Here is a 15,853-nt window from a genome sequence, read left to right on the forward strand (position 1 = left end):
GGACTGGCTGTGCAGGGAGGGATTGATAGTCTCTTCCCACTATCTTGCGCCACCCTCTGGGAATTCTCTGCAAGCTAGTTTAACTACTATGGCAAAACATATTAAGGCTGACTCCCTCTTATCCTCCAGCACCAGATCTGACTGAATCTCTCTTCTTTTCCTGGTGAAGAGTGACTAGTCCTTAGAAACTCTTCTCACAGGTGTCTAGGAAGTAAAGTACCATGTGAAACTCCAGGAATAGATCACACTTCTGTCAACTGACTCCTTCCACTGGTCTTGGACTCAAAGTCAATGGTGACTTTTCATCCCACTTCATTCTAGAATTTCCCCCCGGAAAACCCAGTTAGACTGAAATCTAGGCAGCTAGATCTCAGCTGGGCTACTGGCACTCAAGGTTATTCTTTTCAACTTTCAAAATAATTTTTGAGTGGTGAGAGATCATAATGACCCCACATATCTTTTGGTTGTATTGCATTTGTCAAGTGATATCACCTCCATTACTTCATTTGGTTCATCAGCCTCATGTTTTATTAATGAAGCATGAAAGTCCATCAGGATTAAGCAACTTGTACAAGATCACATTGCTAGTGAGTTACAGAGCTGATACTAGAACTCCAGATTGCTTTTATTCTGCTACACTGGGTATCTAAGCTAGATGGCAAAGGTACTCATTTCCTACATGGGGAGAGAGAGGTAAGGAAATACAGTAGGGGATCCTGGATAGTATGAAAAAGACATGTGACCTGGGAAGGAGAGCCATTGAAGACGACATGGGAAGGAATAAGGCTTTATCCTCTGTTTTACCAGGCGCTAGTGTGATTTAATAACCTGAGAAAGGCTGTGCCAGATCCCCTGGAAGCCTGGCAACCCCTCAGTGCTAAAGGGTGTTTTTCCCTTAGCTTTTCTTTGCCATTTTCCAAGAGTCTCTGTGTCAGCTCCCGCTTGGGGCCTCACAGGGATGAGAACAGCTGCAGAGGCTCTGGAGTTGGGCTTCTGAGTCCATGCCCAAGACCGACACCTGCCCCTCCACAGGGCCCTGGGGACAAGTTGGCTCCGAGAAACAGGGACGAGACAGAACTCCATTCATCAGAGGGAACTGGGATGGAAAAACCCTGCCTGATCCCTTGGCACCACTAAGCTCTAAGGTTGGCCCTGAGCCCCACACAGCACCAGATTCTGTTCAGTAGGGTCAATTAAGAGAAGCAAGTGTACTTTTAGGGCCCACTGCAATTATCAATTGCATGTTAACAGTTATCTGGTGTCTACCAGGCACAAAGTAGAGTGGGAATATGGCTTTGGAATTAAATAGAGGAAGGAAGGGTTTAGGTTTTTTTAATTAATTTATTTTTTATTGAAGGATAATTGTTTTACAGAGTTTTGCTGTTTTTTGTCAAACTGCAACATGAAACAGCCATAGGTATACATATGTCTCCTCCCTTTTGAACCTCCCTCCCATCTTCCTTCCCATCCCACCCCTCTAAGTTGATACAGAGTCCCTGTTTGAGTTTCCTGAGCCATATATAATCTCCACCTTGGTTCTAAGGTTAAAGCTTAGACTTAACTTGAAATCTTCAATAAGTTGTTATCTCTCTGGGCCTCAGTTTCTTCTCCTATAAGGTGAGGATGCTGTTCTAGAGCCATTTGTGGTCTATGTTTCTTTTCTGTTATAAGCCTTTTTGAGAATTTGATGAAAACTATGAATTTTCCTCCCAGAAAAATGCATGTGTGTACAGAAATAGCTAATTTTGCACATAATATAGGGAGTTTAAGGATTTCCCTGTGGCCAATCTATAGACCTTAAGTTTAGAACCTCTGGACTAGTTGATTTCTGAGGTATCTTCTAGCTCTGACAGTCTACAAAACATTCCAGGTTGGACACGGTTAATAAGCAGAGACATCAGGGCCAGAATGCTGGCAGCTGTCATGGAATCCCAGAGGCTTAACTGTACCCCCCTTCCCAGGCTTCCTGAGACTCCAGTCCAAGGGAAGCAAAAGGATATAAGCTCATTCTCTGCAAACTTAGTCCAAGGGAAGCAAAGGGGTGCAAGCTGATTTACAGCAAACCATAGTCTGGAGTAAGCATCAGACAGTTGCCTCCCAGGATGCTGGAATTTAGCAAGGATACAAACTTTGTGGGAGAGTGTAGGCATGAGAGTTGTGGCTTCTAAATGTTCCTCTGCAGTTGGTTGTGGATAAGACAAAGAGAATGCATGGTGCAATTGGTAGGGAACAGATAGCTTGATTATTGATGCTCAGAGGTGGTGACTTAGGAGCTAACTCTCCACATGGCTGCACAGAATACTAACAACCAGAAACCTATTGTATTTTCTTCTATAACATTCCATCCTTTATAAGTATATATTTTACTACAATAAAAAGTCAGGGGAGAAGTAAATAAAGAGATTTGGTGGGTATATCAGTCAGGATATTAATAAAAGCAAGCAAACAAACAAACACATGACATACTCAGAGTAGAGTAGAGTTTAATAAAGGCAACGAATTACAAAAGTATGGGCAGGGTATAAAGAAACCATAGAACATGCTGAAGTATCTCAGGACTAGTAATAATGGGATCCATTACCACCCTTAGAGCTGAAAGATAGAGGAGAGGTAATAGATACCAGAACCCAGGAGAGAACATGACAATTATACAAAGAGAGCTTCCTGATAGGAGCTGTGACCTTCAATGAAGTGATGGCCAGCACCCTTGCTGGCAGGGTACCAGGGAATAAACTTCACTGCTCTCCTCCTTGCCAATGTTTCCCATTGACCAAACACAACTGGAATTTTGGAGACAAGGGAGCCTGTTGATATGGGGCAGCCTCCAAGGGCACAGAGCATGGTGGAATAGGGTAGAAAGTGAGAGTAGATCTGGAGAGGAAGGCCTAGAGAGTAGGTCTGCTGCTGCAGGTAAGAGAAAAGAACTGTTATTATAGCCTTGACTATGACATCTATCCGGTGGGCACTGTGACACTTGGGGAAGGATAACTGAAGACGTGTGAACTATAATTAAGCGATAATACTAATATCATTTTGCATTTGTAAAAGCTCTTCCATGTTTCATGCTGCTTTCCATCCCGTTGTCTCTTTGGAACCATATAGTTACCATGTAGGCAAACGGGTAGTTCTATTTTACATGTGAGGAAACTGACGTTCAGCCAAGGTAAGGTGATTTGTAAGATCAAATATCTATAAAGAGGGAAAGAGACTAGAACCTAGGTTTGGACTCCCAGTCCAAGGCCATTTCCACTATACCCTGTCCACAAAACTGTTCTGACAGGCCTTCAGAGGACTCTTACTTCTGACAGACATGAAAATCCACCACATGAGCAAAAATGAGGAAAAAGAGTGCATAGACTTCTTCCTTACACTTTTATTTTTTTTTAAAAAAGGTGGTAAGAAAAGAGGCTGAGTTGGAAGACAGAGAAGCAGGTACAATATTCTTTGCAAGTATTTCCCAGAACAGAGGTTCTTAGACCTAGTTCTTACCAAATGACCCCAGTCAAAGTTCTCTAGCCTCTCTCCTTTATTCCTAGCCTCTGGGTGTTCCACCTCATCAGTTATATACTTCCACTGTAAATGATATGGTTGAATGAAAGTAAAAAGAAATGGAAATGAAGAAATTAAGTTCAAGGTAAAATGAATACAGGAACTTAACATGTTTTTCAGAATTCATTTGCAAAACATATTTTCACATTTGTCCCAATTTGCATGTAAACCAGGAATGAAAACCATGAGGAAATCTACCCTTCAGTTTGCAATTAAGTAGGATTTCAAGAAAATTCTGAGGGCTCAATATTCTTAGGAACTGCAATAGTGCCTAATGGGAGAGATGAGCCTGGCACTGGATGTGAAAGAACATCTGTTGGGATTAACTTCCCAACATATCCTTATACCTGCTACCTTAGATTTCCTGCTCTGAAGATAATTTAGAAGTCTGTGGACCCTAGAAGGCTTCAGACCAAAAAGCTTTCATAATCCATAGCTTCGAGAGCAGTGGTTCTCAACCAAGGGCCATTTTATCTCCTCCTAACTCCCCAAGGAACATTGGACATTATCTGGAGACATTTTTGGTTGTGACAGGTTGGATGGATGCTACTGACATCTAGTGGGTAGAGGTCAGAGATGCTGCTAAATATCGTACAATGCACAGAACAACGCCACACAACAGAAGAACTATCCCTGCACCAAACATGTCACTAGTACCAGAGTTGAGAAACCATACTCTAGAATATTTCTTGACAGTCAAGGAAGCACCTTTGCTGTGACCACCACACTCTCCACTCCCCACCTGTAAAGATGGCTTCCTTACTCCCACCTATGTATCTCAGGCTGGCCACTCCCTAAAATCAGTTCAGTTTTAGCAGGCTTCTGGGCGAAAGCCGAATTTATCTCATTTCCTAGAGTGGTATTGTTGTTGTTACCATTGTTCATTGCTGTTTAGAGTTTTTGACACTTGGCCTTGCTTTAACCCCAGTAAGAAGCTTATTTCCTAGTTCCTAACTGTTTTTTTGGTTAATGACTCACAGCCTGCCTAGACCTCTGGTTTTTGCAAAGTTCTTGGCTCTTCTAGTCCTGGCATCCTTCACAGGCTCTGAGGTCCAGCTTCATCCATGGTTCCAGTACAACACTGCCTTTACTCATTCCATTCTGGGACACCAAATAGGGTTTGGACTGGTAATTTCACTAGACCTGCTGCCTCTTGAATCTGTGTGAGAAAGTTGCCAACTCCAGGAAGGAAAAGACTCAATGAAATATCAGCAAGAGGTCCTCTTGCCATAACTGTCAAAGAAAGCTGTAAGAGAAAGAGAAGATGTACTCTGGGACAATATATTTCAGAAGACTTCTGTGTCAGCTGGCTTAAGCAGAGACAGAAAGATGTCCTACCCAATGTTGTTTGAAATGTATTTAAGTGTGTACTTCACATCTGAAGGAAAAAAAGCTAAGGATAAATTGATACCCTACAGTTGCTATAATGTCTGATTTGACAATTTCTCAAATGTCATCCTCATAGGACTAGAAAGGAGTATAAAGAAGGAATTTGAAACAATATAAAAAGTATGAGGCTTATAACCATGAAGACAGTAGCACTATTTGCTGTTTTCTTAACAAACCTCCATTCCTGAATTTTGAGACTTGGGGTGATATTGCACCAAGGGATTGACTTCTAGTTCTGGTTCAGTCACACGTTGCAATGTGATCATGAGCAAGTCACTTATATACTTTATACCACAGATTCCTCATCTGAAAAATGAAACTAATACTACTTTGACTGCTTCATAGTGGGTTTTTTTCAAATTCAGAACAAAAAGAGAAAGTGTGTAAGAAAATGCCTTGAAAAGCACTAATGCTATATGAATGCAAATTATTATAATTATTTTGCAAAAGCTGTGTGACCTAAGGGGAAATAAGGTAGGGCCAAGAAAAGTTGGCAAAATTTAACACAACATGGTAAATCAACTGTAGTTTAATAAAAAGAAAGTTTAAAAAAAGAAAAGCTGGTAAAGTAAATTAGGTTTTGGCAAAGAAACAAAAAACAGAGACAGATAGACAAAAAGAGACACCCTACACGAACTATCTTCACCCTATTTCATAGCACTCAAGAACTAGAAGGAAAATCCACTGTCTTTCTCTGCCCTTATAGAGCACTTTACTTTCACATTCTGTGCATAGTAGTACCTACCTTCTTTCATAAAATCTCTGCAATAAAGGACTCCCCAAAATTATTTGGCAATACATTCCAGAATCAACCCTTCCGTCAAAAAATTGTTCTTTGTTCTGACCGTGTTTACTGCCTGAATAGCACTCACTGAGTGCTTGTGAGAAGGCAGCCACCGTGGTAACTGTCAGGGATACAGAAAGCAACAGACACAGCTCCCATCCTCAAGGAGCTGCTAGGCTGGTAGACATTTTTGGGTTGAGTCCCTTCTGTCACAATTTAGTTCTCTTCTTGCATCTGACCTACATTTAATGGCCTGAAAAATTGACTTTTGGACCTTGTTTATACAAGCATCTAAACTGCTTAGCCATTCCAAGTTTTGACTCATACCAATTGCTTTTTGAGTCTGTTAAGATTGCGAATTTACACAATTAAATTAGTTTCCCTTAAGAATGGGGGATATCATCCAAGTCAAATGTACTGGCAAGGAACGCCAACTGGTTGCTGGGAAAGGATCAGTTGCCTGCAAATTTCTGATAAGCTAAATCATGCTAGAGCGTTCATAGCTTAATAGTGCATCCCGCCCAGCCTCAGAGGTAATGCCTAGAGAGGACCATAACTGAACCCTAAGGAATAAAGCTCTAATAGTAGACAATTCATACTCCTTAAAATCTGCTGAAAGATATTTGAGGGCTTTTGATGGTCCCTTGAAACACTCTCTTCATGTAAACTATCTTTAAAGTTGTTTCCACCTTCTTCTTGCCATTCACCTTCTCATTACACAAATCACCATTTTTTTTAATGAGCCAAATTGGTTCAAACTCAGCCAAAAGTCAAATGCATAAAGAAGTAAGGCTTATACCCATGCTAAATGAGTGCTTCTATGACAACCCTCAAGGAAGCCAGGAGACAAAATGCTTCTCTCAAGATACCCAGGAGGAACAGCCGGTGAAAGTCCTGTATTCTCCCCCTCCTCACAAAAAGGCTTTTCTTTCCCTTCTTCAAATCCATTCCACCTCCCACACAGAGAGGCAGGACTAGTGGCAAGTTTAAGCAGGAATGCAAATTGAGGGATGTGTACAGGAAGACAGAAATAGACTGTATAAAATGGCAGCCCGTGTGATCGCCTGGAAGGAGCTCAACTCAAACCTTTCCACTGAGAGCAAAGCAGCTCCTGTTTACATTTGTCCCTTGCATGAGCTGCTGGGATCAGGAATCAGGCTTTCAATGGTTTATGGCAACAGGGCACAGCCCCTTAGAGGGCTGAAGGCCCACTTCTCACTGTACCTCTGACCAAATAAGTGGTAAGATTCACACTGACAGGGACAAGAACCTGAGCTAGGCTGAACCTGCATGATAAGATTTCCCAGTCCAAATAAAAATCAGACTTGCTGCAGCTTCTGCAAAGCAACCACAGTGCTGGGTGGGGAGACAAGCTGCAGTCTCAGCAATGTCATTTTCTTTGTGTGTACACAGATCAAGGGTCATTTAACTAATCCATAGTTGGAACAGAGAGTTTAGATGAATTTCATTTTCCGGTCATTGAAGGTTAGCCTTTTTAAAAATTCGCTTATATTTTGGTTCCTATTTTGTTCAAGAAAAGGCTTCTTAAAAAAAAAAGCCTGAACACCAGATTTTGGCTATTTGCCACTCTCTTATTAAGGTGGTGGTTTAGTCGCTAAGTCGTATCCGACTCTTGCAATGCCATGGACCAGGCTCCCACTAGGCTCCTCTGTCCATGAGATTCTCCAGGCAAGAATACTGGAGTGGGTTGCCATTTCCTTCTCCATGGGGTCTTTCTGACCCAGGAATCAAACCCAGGTTTCTTGCATTGCAGACAGATTCTTTACCAACTGAGCTATGAGGGAAGACTTATTAAGGTAGAAGATTTTACAAAATCACTGCAACATCTTTAAGATCATTTCTTTGTCTCCTCTCAGTGTCTAGCACAGGACTGGACACATGGTAGGTTCAGAAAAAATCTGTTGCTTTTAGTATTCTAATGAATCATCATTTTACTGTACTTTTTGTGTGTATCTACATAGCTGATATTCTCTTTTTCACATATATACAGCTGAAGTGTATCTATTATTAACCTAATATCTGCAATTTCTTGAAACCATTTTGTTTATTTTCTCTGTCACTAACAGTCACTGACCTAGGTCCTCATCTGGAACTCAAGGGCAGATGTGCATTTTTCTGGTCATTTTTGTGCTGAGGTTACACTTTAGCCATCCAAATTCAGCTCAGAGGAGACAAACTAGAGCAAGAGGAGAATATGGAGCCAAGAGAAGGGGAAGGGAAAAGAGACAGGAAGAGCCATCTGAAATGCTTGCTGGGCCAAGGTTCAGAGAAAACTGCCTCCCTAGACTTGGCTGTCTTTCTAGGCCAGGCCTCTGTCAATAACACATTTATTGGCCATCCTGACTTCAGCCTCTGATTTGCCCAATTCAAATAGACATTTTCCAAGAAACAGCTCTCCTAGTCATGGCCCCTGACCATTACAAACAATGCTGTTGAAAGGTCCGAATGAAAAGGGCCATTTTCTCCAAATGAGTCACCACCACCTGGAAAGTTCTTGGAAAATGGAAGAGGCGCCAGAAGACTAAAGACGAGAAAATGTTGTCCTACTTTTTAAAAGGGCAAGAAGTATATCTCAGAAAATACAAACCAATAATTAACTTGATGTTGGTACCCAGAAAAAAATATCTTAAAAGGGTTATTAGAATATTGTTTGTGAATACTCAAGAGAAATTATGATAGTAGACACAAACAAGGGTCGACACAAGCTATGCCGAGTTTACTTTTCTTTTGATAAGTAGATATCTCAGGGTGTGGATGCAAAAATACATTTAAAAACATACTTGAGTACTGACTATGTCCTGGGCCAGGGTTGGCAAAACATTGCCTCCTGAGCTCATGGCTCATGCCTCACAACACTCTTGTACTGAGTTCCTACCCAACCTCACAGTCTTCCTCAGTAGACAGTCACCACAGTCCACCTGCTGACCCGGGCTCAGGTCCTGGAGATGCAAAGAATATATAAGACCTGAAGGAATTCATAAAATAGCAGAGGCAGTATGTTATTCAATACAATACATGTATGTATAGAAATGGGGCCTGTCAACATTGCTTAAAGGATGAATTCAGACAGAGTAACATTTCACAGTGCTCAGTCCTTCAGTCATGTCAACTCTTTCTGACCCCATGGACTGTAGCCCGTGAGGCTCCTCTGTCCATGGGATTTTCCCAGCAAGAATACTGTAAGTAGATTGCTATTTCCTCCTCCAGGGAATCTTCCCCACCCAGGGATCGAACCCACATCTCCTGTGTCTCCTGCATTGCAGGCAGATTCTTTAGTGCTGAGCCACCAGGGAAGCCCCAGCACTTCACAGAGGAGGTAGCAATTGAAACGGGTCTCAATAGGTGAATAGGAATTCTCCAGGTAAGGGAGGAGAAATGCCACAAAAATAAAATGTGAGTTTGCAGTTTTTGAAGTTAGGGCTTGGTTATGTATTTGTTGGTAAATTGAAGAACTGGGGGTTGAATATCAGTACAAGTTATAATCTTATTTCAAGGGCCTTGCCAAAAGAGATTGATGTTGGATGACAGAATCAAGATTTAGAAAAAAGTTTAAAGGCAGGACTGATGGGCCAAAACAAAGGATTTCTAACACTCCTTTGAGTTCTAGGAGAGAGTATATTTAAGACATTTAATAAAATTCCACGTTTAAATCTCCAAATTCAACAGTATAAGATGAAACAAAATGGATATTAACAGTGGCCCTAGGATTTTAGTTAATCTTAAGTACACCATGAGAAATGCTGGACTGGAAGAAGCACAAGCTGGAATCAAGATTGCCGGGAGAAATATCAATAACCTCAGATATGCAGATGACACCACCCTTATGGCAGAAAGTGAAGAGGAACTCAAAAGCCTCTTGATGAAAGTGAAAGAGGAGAGTGAAAAAGTTGGCTTAAAGCTCAACATTCAGAAAACAAAGATCATGGCATGTGGTCCCATCACTTCATGGGAAATAGATGGGGAAACAGTGGAAACAGTGTCAGGCTTTATTTTTGGGGGCTCCAAAATCACTGCAGATGGTGATTGCAGCCATGAAATTAAAAGACGCTTACTCCTTGGAAGGAAAGTTATGACCAACCTGGATAGCATATTCAAAAGCAGAGGTATAACTTTGCCAACAAAGGTCCGTCTAGTCAAGGCTATGGTTTTTCCAGTGGTCATGTATGGATGTGAGAGTTGGACTGTGAAGAAAGCTGAGTGCTGAAGAATTGATGCTGAAAAAATGATAATGGACTAACATATTATGTGTGGTTTTTTTAGACAATAAAAAGCAATGAGTTTCTTGCTTGGGAGATGTTCAAAGTTTAAAAGATAACTTACAATAAGAAGAGGTTTTATTTTGCATGGTAAATGAAACTAGGTGATGAGTAAAGTCTTTGACCCGAAAACGTTTCATGCTTCTAAGAGGGGAAATTGTCAGTATCTTTAAAATAGCTAGACTTCAAACTCTTGCTTTCGTTTCTACACCTTTTGAAGTTTGGTTTTGTTAATTTCAGCTAAGCTCTTAAACTGTTATTATAAACCCAATCTTCAGGTCCATTGGGAACTATCTCCTTATAAAATGTGAAACATAAACCAATCCCAAATACCCAGCTAAGGAAATAAACAAGTTATTTTCCATCAAAGGTTCATTTGTAGCTTCTTGTTTCCTCTATAACTGATTTCAAATCATTTGTACCTTTCATTTACAGCAAAATTTACAGCTACAATACACAATGCTAATCCAGGGTTTACCCTTATCATAGCTGACTTGTTTTTGTCCCTCAGTGAATGACGGCAAACATAAGCATGAAAATGAAATTAGTGATAACCAAGCCAACTGCTTTATCTATGTCTTGAGTTTAAGGGATTAGCAATGGTCTCCCTGGAAATCTCTGGGTTTTATGAAAAAGAGGTATTCCAGTTAGTAGCAACCATGGAGCTGCTGTGGTAAAAACACTCATGATTTCAGCTTGCTCTTTATTTCTGTATCAGGAACCTGGGTCATATGGGAAAGGCTAGGGATTCAGGTAGAATCCTCTTTTTTCTGTCAATGGGACAGAAACATAAGAAAGGCCTTGCAAGAATTCACAGTAATAGATAAGAGGTCAAGAAAAGGATTGTGGGAAAAGAACAGGGTTTGAAGAGGTAAAATGGAATGGTTGAGAAGAGGTGGAGAAAGCATCATTACCTTATAAGAATTCTCTAGAATCAAAGTTTGAGTCAAAGTTTGTTCAAAATGCCATCTTTGTTCCATTTCTAGCATCTGCATTACCTTTCATCCTTTTCTCTTTCTATGTCAATTCTCTTTGAGAGACACTGAGTGATATTTTGGCAGACTTTAGGAGCAATTGTGATACAATAAATGTACTGGTATGTCCTTGTTTCAATTTTAATGTAAATATAGTTCCCTGGGGTATTCAGTCCCTACCTCCACTGGCCATCTCAGCTATACAACTTGAAGGCACAATTTTACCCTTAGGCCCCAAGGAGCAAGATAGGCTTGTGCCTGCTAATGAGCATTTGTTGTGGAGAAAACAGTGGTGTTGAGATCACAGGAAAATAGAAAACTATCAAAGGTAGGCTTCATTCTCGATCACTCACAACATTCCTAGATGAAAGCACTATTGACAAGTTAGGGGATGACTGTGGCAAGTGCGTGCGTGCTTAGTCACATCAGTCGTGTCTGATTCTCTGAGACCCCATGGACCACGGCCCGCCAGGCTCCTCTGTCCACAGGATTCTCCAGGCAAGAATATTGGAGTGGGTTGCCGTTTCCTTTTCCAGTGATAAAGTATGAAGTGAGTGAAGTGAAGTTGCTCAGTCGTGTCCAACTCTTTGCAACCCCATGGACTGTAGCCTACTAGGTTCCTCCATCCATGGGATTTTCCAGGCAAGAGTACTGGAGTGGGTTGCCATTTCCTTCTCCAGACTGTGGCAAGGGACAGCCTTATACAAAGGCAGACTCACAGGGTGAGATGTCTCCCTGGGATGAGAGTAGAGAGATGGTAAGATGCCGTACCTTTGAAAAATGCCTCTTCCCACGTGTGTGTGCATGCTTAGTCCCTCAGTCATGTCTGACTTTTTGCAACCCCATGGATTGTAGCCCACCAGGCTCCTTTGTCGATGGGATTTCCCAGGCAAGAATACTGGACTGGGTAGCTATTTCCTTCTCCGGGGGGGTCTTCCTGACTCAGGGATCAAACCTGGGTCTCCCACATTGCAGGCGGATTCTTTCCTGTCTGGGCCACCAGGGAAGCCCCTGCCTCTTCATATACTCCTGCCTGAATACCTGGCTTTTCTTCATTTTAAAAACATCAGAATCACAACTTTTTGGCTTTTTAGGTCAAAAAATTATATTTAGCACCTATATGGTAGATGCCATGCCAAGTGCCAGGGGTACACTGATGAACAAAAACAGACATGGTTTGGGCACTCACGTTACTTACATGCTGGTAGGGCAAACATATTGATCAAATGGCTACCCAAACAAATGGAAAATTACAACTGTGGTAAGGCTACCAAGGTGAGCTACATGACGCTTATACAAAGGAACATAATTTACACTACTTGTCTACCTATCTATCTTCTTATCTGACTCCCCCATCCCCTGCCACTGACTTAGAAAAGAAGACCATCACCATAGTAGTTGATGGTAAGGAAGAACTTAACCGGCCTAAACTCAGACAAAGGTGCAGAAGTCCTTCCCCTTCCCCTAATACCTCTTTGGAACTGGTGAGAACATCTGCTCCATCACAGATACAAGCCAACTGGGAGGCTGATAAGGCAGCAGATGCCATGTACATGTGAGACAGGAGGATGTTAGTCAAGCAACATGTTGGTAGTGGTGATTTGAATTGGTTTGTATTCACAGTCCCCTGGCAAAGATCAGGACCCCAGTGGACAGAGTAGGAGGGTGTATGGGATAGAGCAACCAAAAAAGCAGAGAGGACCACTCAAGAGCCAGTTTTGCCTGAGACTCTGGAACCCCCATTTGGTGATCTTGAAATTCACTAGGACTAATCATTCATCTTCTTCGCCACAAGGGCCATAGCTTACAAGCACTCTGGTTTCAAATAATACTTGAGTCTTGAAGATGCTGTACATCTAGTTTTATTCCTTAGTATGTATCGGATGTTATACTTTTCCTACTTTTCCTTGCCACATCTCTTTCAGTTTATGCCTGAGAGTGGGCAGGAAACTCGTTGATACAACTACTTATTGGGAGTGGGCACAATCACCCAACCCCATCTTTGGTTTTCTCATGTGGGCTAGACAACAGATGTTCTTAATGAAGATTAACTGAAATTTAATGGTCCTAATTGCCATTTGCACGGGCAGCAGATAACATTCAGTTCACACGCTGCCTTTCATGCTCCTTTATGCTTCGTCACATATCAGATTTGTATTTGACTGGAGCGAATCTGACTGGCAGTACCTGCTGGCTATTCAGTATCAAGATGCTGGCATAGCAAAGGCTCACAGTCCAGGGAAACACAGAACTGTGGTGAGAATGGGCTTTGCTAATTTGTTTCCTAATATAGCTATGCTCTTGAATTCTCAGTAATGGCAAAAAGGGGTCATTTTGGTCTGGGTGGGATTCAGGATCTGTGTTAGGGAGGAAGGACAGACAAGACACTTGGTAGACTGATTTCTGTGTTTTTGTGCAACCTGATCCTGCTCTCTTCTGTTTTTTAAAAAAAAACTATTGGAAAGGTCTTATAAAAGTGAGCAAGGGATGTGAACATCACTGAGGAGAATATATGATAGATTCAGCAAATACTTGAGGAAGATGCTCCATCTCAGCAGTAACAAGAGAAATGCAAATTAAAACTAAAACAAAAGAATTACACTATTTCTCAACTATCTGATTGGCAAACATGAAAAACAAACTGTTGGGTTGGCCAAAAGTTTCATTCAGGTTTAAACCCCAAAAATATCAAGTGTTAGTGAGGTTTTCAGGAAATTAAATTTGTCAGCTCTCTGGAAGGCAATTGGTTGTAACTGATAAAATTTTAAATGTGTGTTTTTTCCATAACCCAGCAATTTTTATACCCTTTTGGAAACCCTGGCAAGCATGTTCAAGGAGACATGTACAATGCAGCATTTGTCATAATAACCCCAGACTGGAAGCAAACTAAATGTTATTTAGTAGGGAAATAGATAAACTATAGAATACTATGAATCTGTAAAAACCAATGACACAGTAGATGTATTTCCATAGTTACACACAATATATGTATAAAAGTATAGATAAAGCTCTGAAAAGTTGTAGCCACAAAATTGGTTATCTCTGGGAATGGGTCTGAGGTGGAAGAAACCAGATTGGTCAAAGACATCTTCACAGTTTTATCTGTAAAACCGTAATATTTTACAAGCACGATGTGTCCAGATATTATTTATGTAATTGAAAATCAATTTAAAATTTAAAAGCAATATAGTTATGTTAGAGAATTTACAGACCAGAGAAAAGAAAAAAATATGCCTTATCCTGCCACCTAAACATTCCCCTATGATAACTATGATGTGTATTCTTCCAGTATCTTTTTTTTTTTTTTTTTTTCAGGAGATATGGGAGGAGCTTGGACAACAGAGAAGAGATGGGTGTGAGGCATGAGAAATGAGAATAGAGCCTGATGAGACTGACCCTGATAGTTCAGACTTGAGTGCCAGGGCTTCAAAAATCCAGTTGCCTGTGAGTTTAGAACGGCACTTTCATTCGGACTGGCAGTTTTGTCCCTGGAGAGGATGCACCATTCTTGGAAGTACTGAAATACCAGGCCGATGCTTGGAGTGGATGGCGCAAGCTCCTATTCCAAGTCCCTGCTCCAAAAATCCATTTAATATACTGTCCTCAGATAGAGGACGTATCAGGTATTAAACTCATAAGAGCAGATACTACACTTGATCTTATTCAAAAGACTGAGAAGTGATCCAGTATCTTTTTAATATTTCATATAGTTGTGATCTATAACCTGTATCTTGTGCCTCTAATACAGACATCTGAGTTGGATAATTTTCTGCTGTGCGGGGCTGTCTTGTACATTGTAGGGTGTCTAGCAGCATCCTTAACCACTATCCACTAAATGATAGCAGCACTCCCACAGTTGTGACAATCAAAAATATGTCTAGACATTATTAAATGGCCCCTAGCAAAATCGGCCCTAGGTTGAGAACCATTGATTGAATACATCATTAGCATAATGTCATGAAATGAATCTTCATAACCTATCCTACGTTTCCAAACTTAAATCCAGTGAGTTGTCTCTATTCTGTTCTCAGCTCCCTGGCCTGTGGATTCCAACCCTGGCCTTTAAAAGAACTTGACCTTGCTCTCTGACTGCTCCTTTTCTAGGTAAGTTGATTTGGGACTCCTTAACCCAGAACTGTACTCTGACTTATCACCACTAAAGCAATTAGACAGTAAAAGCCAAGTCTCTTTCCCTGACATCTGTGGACTAATGTTCAGCTCATGGGACAGGGAACAGGGATAGCAATCAGGAAACCCAATAAGACTGTAGAAAGTAATCAGTCCAGAGACACAGCTGTGGGTCAAAACCACTGGGCTAAGGGCCAAGGCTGAGAAGAGGAAGCCAACTAGATTTTACCCCAGAATCAGCTCTCAGAACAATCAGAAGCATGGTTCCCTGGCTAACAATGCTTAACTCTTCCTGTCTGTTTTACTTAGATATTTTCCAGGCCCCCAGGGCATAATCAATTCAGAGACCATGGAAGGGATGGCATCTGTGCTTATATTCCAAATCGATAAGGAGAGGTTAATGCCAGAAGTCAGGCTTACTCTATAAAGACACATTTACTAAGCACCACGTATCAAACATTGCTAGGTGTTGAGGGTGCCAAAATGACTCTGAATTGCTTTTGTCTAAAATCTGTTTGCCACGTGATTGCCAGAGAAAAACATCTCTCAGGAATCAAAATGTAAAACTAGTGAGAGCTCCCTTCAGTTTGAGCCCTTAATTAGATCACGTATCACCAGTATTTCACTTTGCCTCTTACAAGGGCCTGGGGAGTGAAAATTGCATTATGAGGTTCTGTGGCTCCAAGACCCCAATTCAAAGAGAGGACTGAGTTCATTTCCAGAGCATAGGGAGGGTGGTATCAGATTTCATC

General features: G+C 41.2%; 1 protein-coding gene and 1 non-coding gene across 8 annotated transcripts in view; both read right to left on the minus strand.

The window, feature by feature from the left end:
* The window catches only part of DCX (doublecortin), a 407,667-nt gene that overhangs the window by 55,437 nt on the left and 336,377 nt on the right, over positions 1-15,853 (minus strand). The window lies entirely within an intron of this gene.
* Positions 14,466-14,656, minus strand: LOC112445263 (U2 spliceosomal RNA). Its single transcript, XR_003033629.1, has one exon. It is a non-coding gene; the product is annotated as a U2 spliceosomal RNA (small nuclear RNA).

This window comes from Bos taurus, chromosome X (assembly GCF_002263795.3).
Source record: "Bos taurus isolate L1 Dominette 01449 registration number 42190680 breed Hereford chromosome X, ARS-UCD2.0, whole genome shotgun sequence".
Classification (NCBI taxonomy): domain Eukaryota; kingdom Metazoa; phylum Chordata; class Mammalia; order Artiodactyla; family Bovidae; genus Bos; species Bos taurus.